Source organism: Equus asinus, chromosome 13 (genome assembly GCF_041296235.1).
Source record: "Equus asinus isolate D_3611 breed Donkey chromosome 13, EquAss-T2T_v2, whole genome shotgun sequence".
Lineage (NCBI taxonomy): Eukaryota > Metazoa > Chordata > Mammalia > Perissodactyla > Equidae > Equus > Equus asinus.
The window spans coordinates 19,469,090-19,484,977 of record NC_091802.1 but is presented as its reverse complement, the minus strand read 5'-3'; the positions used below and the strand labels follow the sequence as shown (position 1 = coordinate 19,484,977).

Below are 15,888 nucleotides of genomic sequence, written 5' to 3'. Positions count from 1 at the left end.
GCTAGGTAGGTGTTATTGTGTTTGTCTTAAAGATGGGGAAACTGAGGCTCAGTGAGGCCCAGAAGGCTGCCAGGGGTCACAGCACTGGTGAGCTGGAGAGCTGGAATCGGTCTGGGTGGAGGCTGTGATGAAGGGTGGGGGTCATTATGCAGTGTCCTTGCCTGGGGGAACCACTGCATCAGGCAACAGACTCCAGATGCCACCTCAGGGCCAGCTGGGCTGCCCCCTTGGTGCTATTGTTTCTGCAGATCTTTCTGCACCAGACAGCCAGAAAACCTCTGGGTTCCAATCCCGAATCTATGCCTCACTAGTTGTGTGACCCCGGCAGGGGGCTGCCCATTTGAGCCTCTGTTTCTTCATCTGTGGAGTGGGGACATCCTGGGTTTGGCAAGGACCATTTAGAGACAGGCATATCCTCCATCTGCCAGCCCACCCCATCCTGCGCAAGGGCAGGAGGGGCTGCCTGTCACTCTGGCAGCCCCTGCAGAGATACCAGACATTTCTCCTCCAGGGCCCAAGCTGCTGGCCCCTTGGAAGCAGGCACAGGAGGGGCCCCTAGAGCTCTAGATGGGCTTAGGCTTGATCCCCACCTTGTGGCAGCCCCAGCTCTCGGGTGGCTCAGGGGAGGAGGGAGCGTGACAGCAGGAGGGTTCAGGGGGAGCCTGGGGGATACAGTGGGCAGGGAGCCCAGCCCTCTGGGTTCTGGAGGTTAAGCTGGCCCAGCATAGGGAGAATGAGAATTTAATGGGATCCATTTATTATCCCATAAAAGTTAATGAGTTTATTCTGGAGGTTCCTTGGCCCCTTTCAAGTTTTAATAGGGGATTAGTGAGGGCCTGGCCCCTGCAGACCCCCATTATCCCAGAGCTGAGGGAGGGAAGAGGGGCCCTGGGGGCAAGAGTGCCTGAGGCCCCCCAGCCAGAGCCTGGTCTCCATAGTGACAGTTGCACTGGGCGCAGGCCTTGCCTCTGAACTGAGAGGCCCCGGCTAGAGGTTGACAGGGCCAAAGAGGGCCCCTGAGGCCTGAGGTCCTGTTCTAGAGGCTTCTGATTCCATGTGCTACTGAAGTAATAATTACCCCCATAGTATCCCTGCATCTGAGGTAGGTTTGTTGCTGTCTGACTACTTGTATCAACAGGGAAGACAATATAAGCCTTATATGACAGATGGGGAAACTAAGGCCCAGAGCTGAGGTATGGCTTCTCCAGGGTCACCTAGAAGATATGGCTTCTATGCACTTAGCACCCTCACGTGTAATCTCTTATCCTTCCCTTATTCCAGGGAGGTTTGGGTCATTATCCCCAGAGATAAAGACACTGAGGCTCAGACTTGTTAAGTAACTTTTCCAAGGTTATACAGCTCATGAGTGGCAGAGCCTGGGACCAGAACCCAAATCTGGGCAGCTCCATAGCTCAGCTCTGTTCATGACTCCCAGTGGCCCTCAGTTGTAGGTCCTGGGGCCTCCTGACTCCTCTCTCCCTACCAGCCTGGCCATCACTATTCCAGGGCACTCGTGCTGGGAGCCCTGCAGCTTGGGGTGATGGGGAAGGAAGTCCTGATAGCATCCTGAAGGGGCAGTGGTTGGGGTGGGCACAGAGAGACACTCAAAGGGACCTTCCCTGTCGGAACAGGTGCCTTCCTCCTTCTGCCCCATATGCTCACTACTTTGTCTCTTCAAACCCTCCTCATCCTATCAGGCCCAGCTCCTATCCCGGCCTCTGGAGAGCCAGTCCTGCTTGGCCCAGTGGGTGACAACAGCTCCTTCCTCTGATTTCCTGGGTGCACTTCCTGGTGGGCCCTCAGCACATGTACCACTTGTGTCCTTGGGCAAGGATCCAGCATGAGGAATCTCCCTTCCCACATCTCTGTTGACAAATACTGACCCCCAGTGCCAGGCACAGTGAAGGGTGGGTTCAGGGCACACAGTTTCCAAGCTGGAACTCTGCCCATCTGTATACTCAGAAGGCTTCCTGCTCCCCAAAATGCCTGGCCCTTGGCCAACAGGGGAGGGCAGGGGCGGGTCCTACAGGGAGAAGATGGGCAGCCAGCCCTTGGCAATGCCCCAGCACAGCCCCAATTGTCAATTGATGAAGAGTTTCTGCCAGTCCAAGCTTGTGGGTACCCCAGCCCCAGACTACCCTCTTTTCCCCTGCCACTGACCACCCCCCATCGTATCCTCTCACTACCCTCTCTTGGTCAGCCCCTGGCAGTCCAGTCAAATCTGAAGCACAAATATGAATGGGGCATCTCCTCTTGGCCAAGCTCCAGGCAAGGAAGTGGCTGGTCCCCAGAATCTGAGTCCTTGTAGCTTTTGTGAGCATCTCATCTCTCCCTCATTTATGCAGAGGGAAACTGAGTCCAGGAATTTTTCCCAGGTCACACAGCAAACTTGTGGCAGGGATAGAACTCAGGATATCGGGGCTTGGAGAGCATCTGGCCCAACTGCTATGAAGAGTAAACCCTCCAATACCCTGGGGCTGTCTACCACATGTGGGCATACCTCCATGGACAGAGAGTTCACTGCTTTCTGCTGCCAGGGGCAGCTACCTCCCCCACTGTCCGGGCTGGCGTGATGGGTAACCCTGGTCTTCAGCATCTCCAGGGTTGAGGTCTTCTTGGCAGATGAAAGGAGCATGGGTAGGAGTAGTGGGCAATAGCCAAGAGTCAGCCCACCAGTCTTGGTCCTGCCCCTAACAGGCTAGGTCCCTCTGCTCAAATTACTTCCCCAACCCAGGCCTCCATTTCCCCATCAGTAAAATGGGAAAAGTATCTAAGGGCCCTGCCAGCTCCCACATTCCAGGATCTGGTGAGTCCTAAAGGGCTCTGTGAATAAAAATATTGAACGCTACCGTTTACTGAGAATTTACCACACACCTAGCACCCTTCTAAGTGCTTTACCGCAATTAACTAATTTAATCCCCACAATAATTCTATGAGATATGAACTTTGATTGTCCCATTTTATAGATGAAGAAACTGGGACCCAGGGAAATGCGGTCTCCAAGGTTACAGTTTGGATGTGTCAGATTCAAACCCTAAGGTCATCCAGCCCCAGAGCAGTGCTGTAAAACAGAACTTTTTGCGATGACGGGGATTTTTTTTTTTTTTTTTGAGGAAGATTAGCCCTGAGCTAACATCCACTGCCAATCCTCCTCTTTTTGCTGAAGAAGACTGGCCCTGAGCTAACATCCGTGCCCATTTTCCTGTGCTTTATATGTGGGATGCCTACCACAGCATGGCTTGCCAAGCGATGCCATGTCTGCACCCGGGATCCGAGCTCGCGAACCCCAGGCTGCCAAAGCAGAATGTGTGCACTTAAACGCTGAGCCACTGGGCCGGCCCCAATGGGAATGTTTTATAGCTGCATGTCTAAGACGGTAGCCAGTAGCCACACATGGCCATTGAGAACTTGAAATGTGGCTTGTGAGACTGAGAAACTGAATTTTACATTTTATGTTAATTAATTTACATTTAAATAGCCACGTGTGGTGAGTGGCTGCCGTCATGCAAAGTGCAGCTCTGTAATCTGACCTCTAGCCCTGCAGTAATTCATCACTTCTCAGAGGGAAGAGTGGAAGAGTAAAGGTTCTGGAGAAGAGTTAAGATGGGGTAGCAGCGTCTGTTCCCCTCCTTTGGGCCTGGGAAAACTGGGGCCTGGGATTGGGCAGGGAGAGATGACAAGGAGCCCTGGGACTTCAGGGTTTTCATAAAGGCCTCAGGAAAGCTGGGCCTGTCAGCCACTCCCTCCTCCAGGAGGATTAGTTCCACCCACCAATGATGCTTGCTTTCCAACCTGGGCCGAGCACTGGTGTTCTGAGGGGTGGGGTGTTCGATGGGCAATTTTGGGAGCTCAGGCAGAGCCGGTTTAGGAGGATGTTATGGATGGAGGACAGCCAGGAATGCTTGGCCTCAGGTGATGTGGCCCAGGATGGGGCCACAGTGTGTGCATGTTCCATGACAGTGCCTGCTGTGCTCTGTTGACTTGCCCCTACTTCACTGCCCAGTCAGGAGCACAGGGACGGGGACCTGGCCTGGCCACTCCCCAAGGAGCCCTGGAGCAGCTGCCTGGCCTTGGGGCCAGGGGAGGGCATTTACTGAGCACTCTATGGGTCAGGCATGAACCTCCTAGAGAACTCTCTTCCACCCAGAGTGCCAGCCTTTTGTGCTTGGAATCAATATTTTACACTTTACATGTGAAGGAACTGAAGCTGAGAGGCAGAGCGAGTCATCCTAGTTGGTAGAGGAGGAAAGTGGCAAACGAGGGGTTTGAACTAGGTTTGCCTTTTCCGCAGCCTGGGCTCAAAATTTCTGCGGTACTGAGTTGCTACTTCATGTGAGCATGTGTGCCTGCATGTGTGAGTATGTGGGCCTGTGCATACACATGAGCACAATTACCACTTGTCCTTGCCCATGGACGCCACACCCTGGAACCTGGCCTTACACAGTCCTTGAGCCCGGAAAGGCCCTAGCTCCCAGAAGGGATGCACTTCTCCCCGAGGCAGCTGCTGTGCTCCCTGTTTTTCACTCTGTCCCCTTCTTGGACCCTAACCTGACCCTTCTTAGGGCCATGTGGCCTGGACAGCCCCTCAGGGTCTGGATGTGTGGGGGGAGGGAGGACATGGCTCTGGGGTGCTGCTGGGCCAGCCCTCTTCCCCCCTCTGCACCCTCCCTCCTGTGAGGCTGTGACCAGGGGCCCAGGGTAGAGGGAGCTAACTGCCACGTTCTCTGCTTTCCAATTTAAAATCTAATATGGTCTCACCACTGCAGAGCTGGGGGCTGGAGAGGTGATTAATGAGGCCTCTGCTGCAGCGTCACCTGCTGCGCTCTACACCTTCCCCTGCGGCCCTGTGTTCCCCCCTCCTGCCTGCCTGCTGGCCATGGGGACCTGGGGCCCTAGCCTGTCCTGCCCAGAGTTCCTGGGGCTGGACAGGTGGCACAGGGGCTGGGGACCTTGAGTAGGGGTTAGGGGAGAGAAAGGGGCTGGCCTTGGAGGTGGGGGCAGTAGAATTGACCCCCACCCCTGGGGTAGGCTGGAAGGAGTGAGAGGAACAGCTTTGGCATCACTTTCATCACCAGCTGGTCACTAATCAGTCTGCCGTATCCAGTACTCCACCTGGTTATGCCATCTTGCAGTATTGTGGCCGGGACAGGGGAGGGACATGACCCTGAGCTGGGTGCTCAGATCAGCTCTCCCCCAGCACCAACAGCTCCCACCGCCCCTTGCCAGCAGCAGGGACCCTATTTCTCTAAATGGAAAGGCTTGGAAATGTCAGCTGGCATGAGGAAAGCTGTGAAGACAGGAACTGCATTCTCCCAGGAGCTAGTACCGCGGCCAGCCCAGCCCAGCCCAGGGGTGGAGTTGGGGGACAGGGGTTGATCTAGGGAGGAGCAGCCATCCCCTCCATCCTCTGCTGCCTGTCTACCTCCAGGCACCTGCAAAGGACAGTTCTTCTCAGCCACTGAGCCCAGCAAGACATGGCCATAACGTGCCAGGGCCCAAGAGCCGGTACTGTTCTGGGCCCCAGACCAGCATCTCTGGGCTGCTGCCCCTTCCCAGCCCCGACCCTGAAGTCCGAAAGCCAACAACCACTGAGGTTGCTTCCAGTGCCTGTGTCCACTTCTGAGATGCATGACCAGCCCAGTAGCCCCAAGATTCTGTGGCCTGTAGGTCAGATGAGGAGCCTTGTTCTACCAGGGCCAAAGTCACCTCTCTGACCTTGTGACCTTTACCCTCTGGCTGCTTTTGTCAGCTGCATCTGGGAGGAGATGGATTGAGAGAGTGGGCTAGGGATGGAGGGTCCCTGAGCCCAGACTCCCTGTGTGCCTTCGTCCTTAATGCTGATGTGGGCTCTCTCTCCCCTGGAGGTCACTAGAGCGTCTGTTCTTAGTTGTGAAAGCTGAGGAAGCTGGCGAGGCCTTGTCAAAGCCCTGATTCCAGCATGGGGGTAGCTTTGCCACTGACATGCTGCATGACCTTAGGCTTCTCTTGCCCTCCCTGGGCTTGTCTGGTTTTTGCATACAGTACTTGGTTCCTGGCTTTTTAGGAAGTCTTTGGGTGGGGGGTGGAGAATCACAGCTCCTCTATTATCAGTGCCCCACTGCAGGGGCTGACGGAGCCTCAAGGTGGGCGGTGGTGGACTGTACTCTGTTGACTTGCCACTTTCCTTCTGTATGGCACTGGATCCCAGTCTCTTCATCTCTGTCCGCTGGTCCGTATTTGCTGAGCATCTGGAGGGCTCAGCTATATGCGTGTGTGCACGTGTGTAAGTATGTATATGCTTGTGCTGGGGGGGGGCACAAGGTGGAAAGAGGGGGTAGGGGGTGTGAGAAAAGGACCTAAGGAGAGATTTAACACTTTTGAGCACCTACTGTGTGCTAGGGTCTGCTGGCCCATTTATCTACACTACCTGATTAATCCTCCCCATCCCACAGATAAAGAAATAGGTTCAGATAGCTGACCGTGACCTTGGGAGGTGGTCTAGCTGGGCCCAAGAGGCTGATCTGGGGCCATCCCTGCCCTGTTGAGCTCGAGAGACAGACAGAAGAACAGTTGCAGAAATAAAAGACCTCTGGAAGCAGTGGCAGCCTGAGCCCAGAGGGCAGGCAGCCACTCTGCAGGGGCCAGGGCTGCCTCCGTGGTTGGTGCCTGGGTTGGTTCAGGCCCTTTGAACTGCTGTACCCTACTGCTTCCCAGCTGGTGTCAGTTTCCAGAGCAGCAGGGGCAGCTTTCGGCGGGGAGAGCCAGAAGCCCCAAGGATCTGAAGGGCTAGGGGCTCTATTGCTCTACTGGTGGCCCTTTGGCAGAATTGAGCTGTAGCAAGGGCCTGAAACCCTTCTAGGAACTGCTAAGGGCAGCGTCAGAGGCCCCTAGGTGGTGGTGGTGGGGGGTCACCTCATTCAGGTGTACCTCCCTCCCCCTGACTTCCTGACACTTTGAGCCCCTCTCTGCATCTCCAGCTTCTATAGGGGAGACCCAGGAGGTGAGGCCTTACTTCCAAATGGCCTGGGGAAGAATAAGAGGCCTAGGTTCTGCCCTTAGGGACTTGGAGGGAGCAGAGGGAGGACAGCCTGGGACCTCCTCCCAGCCCGACAGGTGGGATGGAGACTAACTTGTCCCTGGGCATGGGCTCTGCACCTGTGCACCATCCCAGGCTCCCCTTACCTCCATGGCCTTGAGGGGCTGAGGAGAAAGGGCCTTATCTGCCCAGCACGCCAGCCTGTGACGCTCCCCAGGCTGGGCCTGTTCTCCCCACTTCCCCAGCAGGCTGAGTGGGGGAGGGGAGGGGGTGCAGAGCTGCTAAAAATAGCAGCAGCAGCTCCAGCTACAAGTCTCCTTGAGGGGTCAGTGGAGCTCAAGATTGGGGAGGAAGAGAGGGGAAGGGGCTCTGGGAGGGGAGAGACCAGCCTGAGCTTGGGCCTGCTGTGCCTAGGCCCAGGGCCACTGTCCTAGGATGCAGGGACAGAAGGGCACAGATATACAGGAACATATGGACACAGACACCCAGGGATAGATGGTCAAGCCAGGCAGAGATGCACACAGACATGGCTACCTGCACATCTGGGGCTTCTTCTCCCCCAAACTCCCAGGAACACCAGAGGACCCAGCTGTGTAGCCCCCAACCCCTCAGTCTTCTCCATTGCCCCAACCTTGTTTTGACCTCCAAGGAACCTGCCAGGCTGGGTGTGCGGATGCCTTGAGTTGAGAGGGCTAAGTCCTCCTCTCCTGTTCCCTCCAGTCTCCTCTGCTTGAGGCCCAGGGCAAGGAAGAACCAGGGTGCACCAGAAGCAGCAACAGGGATATAGATGCAACAGAGACTAGACTCAGGGCACCCCCCAGGTGGCTGGAGCCTCAGGAGCACCACCCCAGCCTAAACAGCAGGCCTCTTCCTAGCCTGGGCTGGAGGGGGGTCGGAGGGTATTGAGAGGGAGCTGGCTGGACCCAGTAGGGCAGGGCTAGGGTTCTGCCAGAAGATGGACAAGAACTGAGCGGGCAGTGAGGAAAGGCGGACAAGGGGAGGCTGGATAAGCAAATGCACATCTCGTGCATGCCTTGTTTGGTCGCATCTTCACACCTTTGCCTGGAGATGCCAGGGGCTCTTCTGTCCTCAGAAGAAGGTGACTCCATCTCCCTCATTTCCTCTAACCGGTCAGAAAATAAGGCCTCACAACAAGAGGGGGCCAGCCAGCTGCCAGAACAGATGTTTCAAATCACCAGCACAACCCCTTGCTGGATGTAAGTGATGTCTGAGACAATGTCCATCAGAGCAGCAAGCCAGGGTGAAGGCCCTTAGAGGCACCCTGGACCCAACCTTCATCCCTCTGCACTGCTAGCCTCCTCCTCCTGGTCAGACCTAGGCCAGCTGCTGCTCACTTCCCCCGCCTGCCTCAGCAGTCCAGCCCTGGGCTCCTCTGGCTTCTGATCCAGCCCCTCCAGTGACCACCTGAAAGTCAGCCTCTCCTGGTTTGGACAGTTCTGGCTATTGGAAGACCCACCCCTCCGGTTTCTTCCAGTTTCTTCCCTGTCACCACTCCCTCTGATTTACTTTGATCCTGATGCTGTTCTGTGAGAGGTGGGGTACACCATGAATTCCCAGGGAAACCAAGGCACAGGAAGGTGACCTGACTTGCCCAAGATCACCCAGTCAGCAATAGCCAATATTGGGTTTAAACCCTGGGGGTCCTGACTCCCTGACCAGCAAGCTTCTGAAGATGTTCTTCCTTTGGGGCTGCCCCCTCCTCCCTGAGGCACAACTTGGCTCTCCACACTTCCCGATAAGATAACCCCCCTCCCAGGCTCTGGGACTCCCTAGGCATCTGCTGGCTGGTGGGACCCAGGCCAGACACTCAGCAGGTGGCTGCTTGGGGGACAAAGGAGCTGGTGCTCAGCTGCTGGGCTGGGAGGAGGGAGGGAGGGAGGGAGAAGCTATGGTGGGGGCTGGAGGGATCTGGGCTGGGAGTAGGGAGGGGCAGGGTCTGCTTCTGTGCCTTTAATAAGGAGCCAGCATGCAGAGGGGGTTAAAACAGCATGCAAATGAGCATCTGTAGGGGGCTGCTCAGTGGTTCAGGCACTTTTCACAGGGGCACTGCAGTTCTGCCCTCCCAGCGCCGATGACCAGCTGGAAGGAGGGTCCTGAGGGTAGAGACAGGAGCCCGTGGGGAGGGGAGGAGTCGGGGGATGGAGGAAAATACTGGGGATGATGCCAGGGAGCAGCATTCCAGCTGTGCCCCTGGGGACTGCACTGGGGGAGGGCAGAGAGACCCACTGCTTGGATTCTGCAGCCTATGCAGTTTGGTGGCAGGAGGGGCCATGCACCTGCTCTGCTTTTTTGGGGTGCTAGGGGGACACCGAGACCCAGCAGAGATGGGAAGAGTTGTGATGGAGGGCACCCAGCATGGCCAGGCCCAGGGATCCCAGAGGTTTTCTGCGCCCTCAAAGACCCAAAAGGTGAGCCCTCTTGCTACAGATGAGAAACTGAGGCCCGGAGCAGTCCCTGGCCAGGAATCTCCTGTCTTTTTGAAGGCAAGTGGTTGGATCATGTAGATGCTGTTTGGCATCTCATTTGTATCTCATTTAATTAAAATCAGAGGGCTCCTGGTCTAGCTGGGTAGACAGTCACAGTTGAGTTTACTAAGAAGGTAGCTCCCCCTGCAAACTGAATTCCTTAAGGTCAGTGATTGTGTTGCATTCCTGCCCATCAAGACACCTGAAAGGTGCTGAAGAGAGGGCTGGTGAATGGAGAATGAGTGGGTGGATGAAGGATGGATAGGCTAAGTTCCTGATAGGTGATATTGTTGAGAGGAGAGAGAGAGCCCTCTGGGCTGGATGGTCAGGGAAAGAGAGAGTGGGAGAACTAAAATAAGCAGAAGGATGCACGATGGCGTTCCAAGTGTGGAAACACGGCTGAACCGAAATGTAGAGGTTGGACCAGATAAGGCATGCACAGGGTCTAGGGTTCACCCTAGCATCCTCACCCAGTCTCTCAGTTGCCCCCCTTCCCATGCCCACTCAATTCCTTCTCATCTCCTGGCAGAGCCCCTTGTCCCTGCTGGGCCCAGCCTGGACCTCTCGCCCCGGCCTCTTCCAGCCAGCCTGCCTGCCAGCAAGGCTGCACACTCTGCAGTCGGAGACCCGGATTGTTGTTGGAGATGTGGCAGGTTTGTTTGCTCTGAAGCCCGCTGAGAAATCTCAACAATCAATGGCCAACAACATTGCCAGCGGCTGCAGCATCGATCCTCCCCTCCCAGAGCTGGTAGCTGGGTGGCAGGTAGGCAGGTGCAGGGAAGCTGGGTCAGGCGTGGTGCCCAGCCCTGTCCAGGAGCTAAGCTTCTGGCAAGCTTGGCCCTTCCCACCTGGGGCCCAGGCCTCAGCAGGGGCTGAGGGGGGAGGGTGGGGTAGACCAGATACCAGGACCCACGTGACTGGTCTTCTCATTCACCAAGTCCCCCAAAGGTGGGAGAATAAGAATCACCCAAGGCCACTGACCTCTGGACTAGGACTTTAAGGTTCACCTGACTTCCAGCCGTGTGCTCTATCCTGGCCTTCAAGTGTGAGAAAGGATGTTTTATTCCTTTGCCACTAAGGACTGAGCAAGATAAAATGTCCCTAATCTATAGCAGTAAGAATTGAGGGTAGACATCAGGAAGATAAGCCACTGTTATCATCAGAAATGTGCTAGAAGGAAGTTAGGGGTTATTTATGTCTTAGGTCTGTCTGACAACATGGGCTTGAACTTGGCCTATAAAATGCAGATAATACCTTCTATCTTACAGAGATGATATGAAAACTAAACGAGCTAATGTACATAAAGCATTTAGTAAAGTGCCTGACACATAGTTGGTGCCTAAGCAATGTTTGCTGCTATTATTATTAGGATAGTGATACTCTCTTGGGTTCCCATCTGCCTGTACGGAAGCTGTGCCTCAGGCTGGGGGAGTGGACACAGTGTTGGCTGCAGCCAGGTTTTGCAAAATGGGTAGGCGCTTTGGAGTAGCTTTATAGCTTATTGGCTGTGAAACCCAGGATAAGTGCCTTAATCTCTCTGAAACTCAGTATTCCCATCTGTAAAGTGGGGATAACGAGTCTCTTGTATTAAATAGAAAAGGCATGTGAAAGCCTTGGGCCCTGAGGGTTCTGGGCCATGCCTCACACCTCAGTACGTTTGTGAAATGAATGAATGAATGGTGGATGGATGTACCAGAGGGACTGCTCTTTTAGGAGATGTGAAATGTTTGTGGACAGGAATTGTGATACTGGATGACTTCTCAGCCCCTACCTTTCCATTCGAGGACATGCCAGGCTCAGAGCTGCTCCCAAGGCTTCACATGGGTCCTTCCAAGTTCTGTGAAGGTGTCTGACGCTGAGATGGATGAGGGCGCTATGAAGCCAGACGACACGGGGTTGCCTCTCCCTTACCTCAGTCCTTAATTCATACAGGGCACCCCTCAGCCAGCAGAGGTAGTGGGTGAGGGCTATGGGAGGGAGTCAAGAAGCCTGGGCTTGGGGCTGGCCCTGTGGCCGTGTGGTTAAGTTCCCACGCTCCGCTGCAGGCGGCCCAGTGTTTCGTCAGTTCGAATCCTGGGCGCGGACATGGCACTGCTCATCAGATCACGCTGAGGCAGCGTCCCACATACCACAACTAGAAGGACCCACAACGAAGAATATACAACTATGTACCAGGGGGCTTTGGGGAGAAAAAGGAAAAAATAAAATCTTTGAAAAAAAAAAAAAAAGAAGCCTGGGCTTAACTTTGCCACTGTCTACCTGTGCAACTCTTGTGAATTTATTCCACATGTATTTAATGTCTGCCATATGCTAGGCTCTGTGCCACTGGGGACACAAGCTGTGGTGGCACTCAGGGGTGTCTGCAGAGGCTTTAGCCCTCTCAGAATGGCCATCAGCTCCCTACCCCCAAGCCATCTCAGGCTGATGGCATGACAGCTTAATTTGTGGAAGGAAAAAACTAAGTAAAGGCTATAATTTACAGTTGGGATAATTGGCCAACCGTTAGAAAAGGGAAAAAAATCCTAACATACAATCTATGTAAAAATAGTGTGCTTGCTACGCAAACTCAGCTTCAAGACGCAATCCCAGCTGCCATGCACCCACCTCTCCTTTCTAAACAGGCAGCTGACCCTGAACTTCTTCTAAATAGGAATTTTGGAGCTGCCCCAAGATAGAGAGGGTAAGCAGAATGGACTTGGTGACCTGAGTTCAGTCTTGCCCCTGGAGAGAAGCATCAAGCAATCAGGTGTTCATAACCAACAAGATGAGGGCCTTGTTGGGGGAAGCCAGGGGTGGCGGGAGCACAGAAGGGACCTAGGCTTGAGGTCAAGTGAGGCTTCCCCTCAGAAACCATATAACAGATGCCCCACATGTATGTGCTGAAGAATTGCCTGAAGTGCCAGCTAAGCTGAGACCTGAAGCATGAGGTGGAGAGAGCCAGGTTGGCCCAGAAGGGGAAAAGAATTTCAGCCAGAAGGAACAACAAGGGCCCAGAAGCTGCTGAGAACATGGCTGGTCTGGAGAGCAGATTGGCCTGGCTGGGTGAGTTGGCTTCCTGTTGGAATTAGTCTGGAAGGGGTGTTGGAGACCTCCTAGTGCCTCTCCCCGCCTCCCAGCTGCTGACCAGCGCTGGCAGCATTGTCTCCCTCCACACCCCAGCCTCTTACATACAGATCTTGGCTCTTCCTCCTTGAAAGCAGGCTGGTAAGCTGGGGACCCAGAAATCTGCATGACTTGACAGCCCTTGGAGGCCCTGATATGCTGCTCCCAGGCTTGGAACCATCAGCTTGGTGCAATCTTACATGGAATGCTCCAGAAAGTGGAGACCCAGAGAGGGCAGAGGCATGTCTGAGGCCACACAGGGAGCCTGGGCTCTTAATCATCTGGGCTGAGTGTTTCCTTCACTAAAGTAGCCTCTTCCTATAGGCCCCTTTCCATACCCTCCTTCTTGTTTGGGGGACGGGGTACCCAGCTTTGACAGCTCTGCCCAGTTGGGGATGTAGTATCCCTGAGCTGAGCCCAGCCTGGCACATGAGGCCTAAAAGCAGTTGGAGAGGTGGGGACAAAGAGGGTAGGAGGAGGCTGGAGAGCTTGGGCACGTAGGGCTGGATGGAGGAGGGAGGGGCTAAGGCAGCAGGGGTTCTGATATGTCCCCCACCATTCAAGCAGCCATGGTAGGAGGGGCACAGAAGCTCTAATTAAGCCCAGCCCCCCACCCCCTCATGTCTCCTCCATCCCCATTAGCTCCCCACAGTGTCCCCAAGGCATTTTAAGCTGCCACCCTGCTGAGGAGGTTGGGACCACCGCCAGGGCCTGCCAAAGCTGATGAGATTAGGCCCATGAGGGGCAAAAAGCCAACCCAGAATTTTTCTCTAGTCCATGGCAGTTTCTGGGGCCTCCAGTCTCCTCAGAAGCCCAGGGAGGCCTCCTGCCCCCCATGTCAACCTCTGGGACTCTGAGTGGAATCTAGACTGTCTCCCACGGGGCCTTGTCCACTTCCTGACCCCAAAGTGCCAGGCAAGGGAGACAGGGAGCAGGTCCTGCTGTTGGCTTTGGCTGCAGCCCCCAGACTCAGGAATGTACTGTCAGAACCCAGTACCTACCAGAGTCAGCAGGATGCAGCAATTACCATTTTAGGTTAAGGCAGCCCCGGCTTGTTAACACTTGCGGCACCGGGGCTTCTGGAGGCCAAGCCCCCCTCCTCCTTCTCTCCTTCCTCCTCCAGGCCTTGCCTCCCAGACACCCTCCCTTCCTTCTTCCCACAACACACTGGATCTGAGTTCAGAGAGGGGGAGCATCAGGTCCAAGGTCACACAGCCAGGGAGACAGCCTCTGCCCCTGGAGACCCAACCCCACCCCAGTCTCTGCTACCTCCTTCACAGTCTCCCCAGGCTACGTTCACACATGCAGAGTTTAATTAACTTTATTGATATTCAGAAATTAGGAGAATGACTAAAGGTAATTGCTCATTAAAAATCGTTAAACTGACACAGCAGGCCCCAGGCATGTGCTGCCCCTCCCGCACTGCTTTCCAACCCCCTTGTGGCAAGATCGTCTGGGCACCACCCACAGGTTGAGAGAATAACCAGCGGCCCACAGCGCCTGGGAACAATCGTGCCCCGGCAGCTGCTAGGGGAATAGGGGACTGTGCCCACAGGGTTGAGCCAGGCCCAGCGGGATATTGCCCTGTCCCCGAGGCCTCCACCTCCCTGGCCTTCTGACACTTCTGGGCCACTCCTAGCGGCATCCCACAGCCTGTGTCCCTCAGCCTATGCGTGAACAAAGCTCCGAGGGCCCTATTGAGGGGCCACAAGGCCATGGGATACACTGCCTGGGCAGCAAATGTTCACAGACAGAGGCCTTTACTGCTCAAAGCCTGCCTTCTCATGGCTGAAGCCCCCAGGAGCCCTGAGACGGACAAATGCACTGCCCCCCAATGAAAGGACTCAGCATCCCAATGACTGGGACCTCACAGCCCCGCTGGGAGGGAGGGGCACTCCAGGGCCAGCCCAGGACCAAGCCCCCTCTCCTCAGGCCTGGCACTGCAGGGCTGTTTCCTCTTCTCCCTTGGGGAGTGAAAATAAAGGTCTTCCCCAGTAGACGGACCCCTACCCCACATATCCCTCGGGCATGTGGCCCCACGAGCAGTGGAGAGGTCGGGGTGGGTCAGAGAGCGATAGTGGCCAGGGACACACAGCCCCAGGGCACAGAGCGTACAGATTCCTCCCAACACACCCACCTACACTCCCTGGAGGGCTCCTAGGGCTACTGGCCATAGCAGCCATCCTCCTGGAGACCCACAGTCTCACTTTAGCCCTGCAGGGAGCTCTCTGGCAGAGGCTGCATGGCATACTCGCGGCCTTACACACTTCTCACACCTGCTCACTGCTGAGCCCTCACCCAAGATCCAGACCTCTGGAAGCACAGTCGGACCTGCTATCCCCGACACACTGGGACCTGACTGCATTCACACTCAGACCCACACACTCACGCACAAGGCTTCACACTACCCGCCAGGAGGCACACACAGGCCCTGGCCCCATGGGAGCTGTCCAGCCCGGGGACGTGGCCAGACCCCAAGAAAGATCCGGAAGTCCCAGGGACAGATGGGCCAGGACGCTGCTTTCTCCTCCCCTCCCCACCCCCGTCGGGGTGGGGTTTGCAGGACCCCCCCTCTCCCAAATGAACAAACAGTTCTGAGTTCCGGGCGCAACGAAAGGATCTGGTGAAGGCAGCCAGGGGGCGGGGCGAGGACACTAGGCCACGTGTGACTGGAGCCAGGGGCTCAGAGAGGGGCTTCTGCATCCCTGGGGATGCAGAGCGAACACAACTGCCGTCCAGGGGCCCAGCCTGGCCCTAGCCCCGTTGCCCTGACTTCCGACGCGTCCTGGAAAGATCGAGAGAGGAGGTTAGAAAATCCCACCTTCTCCCCCTTCCACATCAGGCGCTACGAACCATTCTGCGAAGGATGGCGGGTCCCAACTCCAAGCAAGGTCCCAGCGACCCCGTCAGCCGACGGGCTGCAGTGGAAGAAGGACCTGGGCGTCCGGCCGGCCATAGCTTTGACGACTGCTTGTTTGAGCCGGGGGGGAACAGGTTCCGTCAGAGACTCGGAAACCTTTCTTCCCCGAGGCACAGAACTCCCTCCTCTCCCCGACACTCCCTTGGTGCCCACTCCATGCCCAAGCTCCTCGACCCGGGACCGATGAAATTGGAGACCAGACTGCAAGCGGGGGACCAGGGGCTGCAGGGTGGGGTGCTGGTCCTCCCGTGACAGGTCTGCGGCCGTAGGGGTGAGGGGGAGCCGAGCAGGACGGCAGGCCTGAAGGGAGGAAGCGCTCTGGGCGTGTGCGAGTCGTGGGGAGGGTGCAAAGAAAGGACTTCGAG

The 15,888-nt window shown here is 55.9% G+C and overlaps 1 protein-coding gene across 6 annotated transcripts in view; it reads right to left on the bottom strand.

Annotated features, from left to right (window-relative positions):
* SEZ6 (seizure related 6 homolog) overlaps window positions 1–15,888 on the bottom strand; it is a 46,449-nt gene that overhangs the window by 29,668 nt on the left and 893 nt on the right. The gene's annotated exons all lie outside the window — the stretch shown is intronic.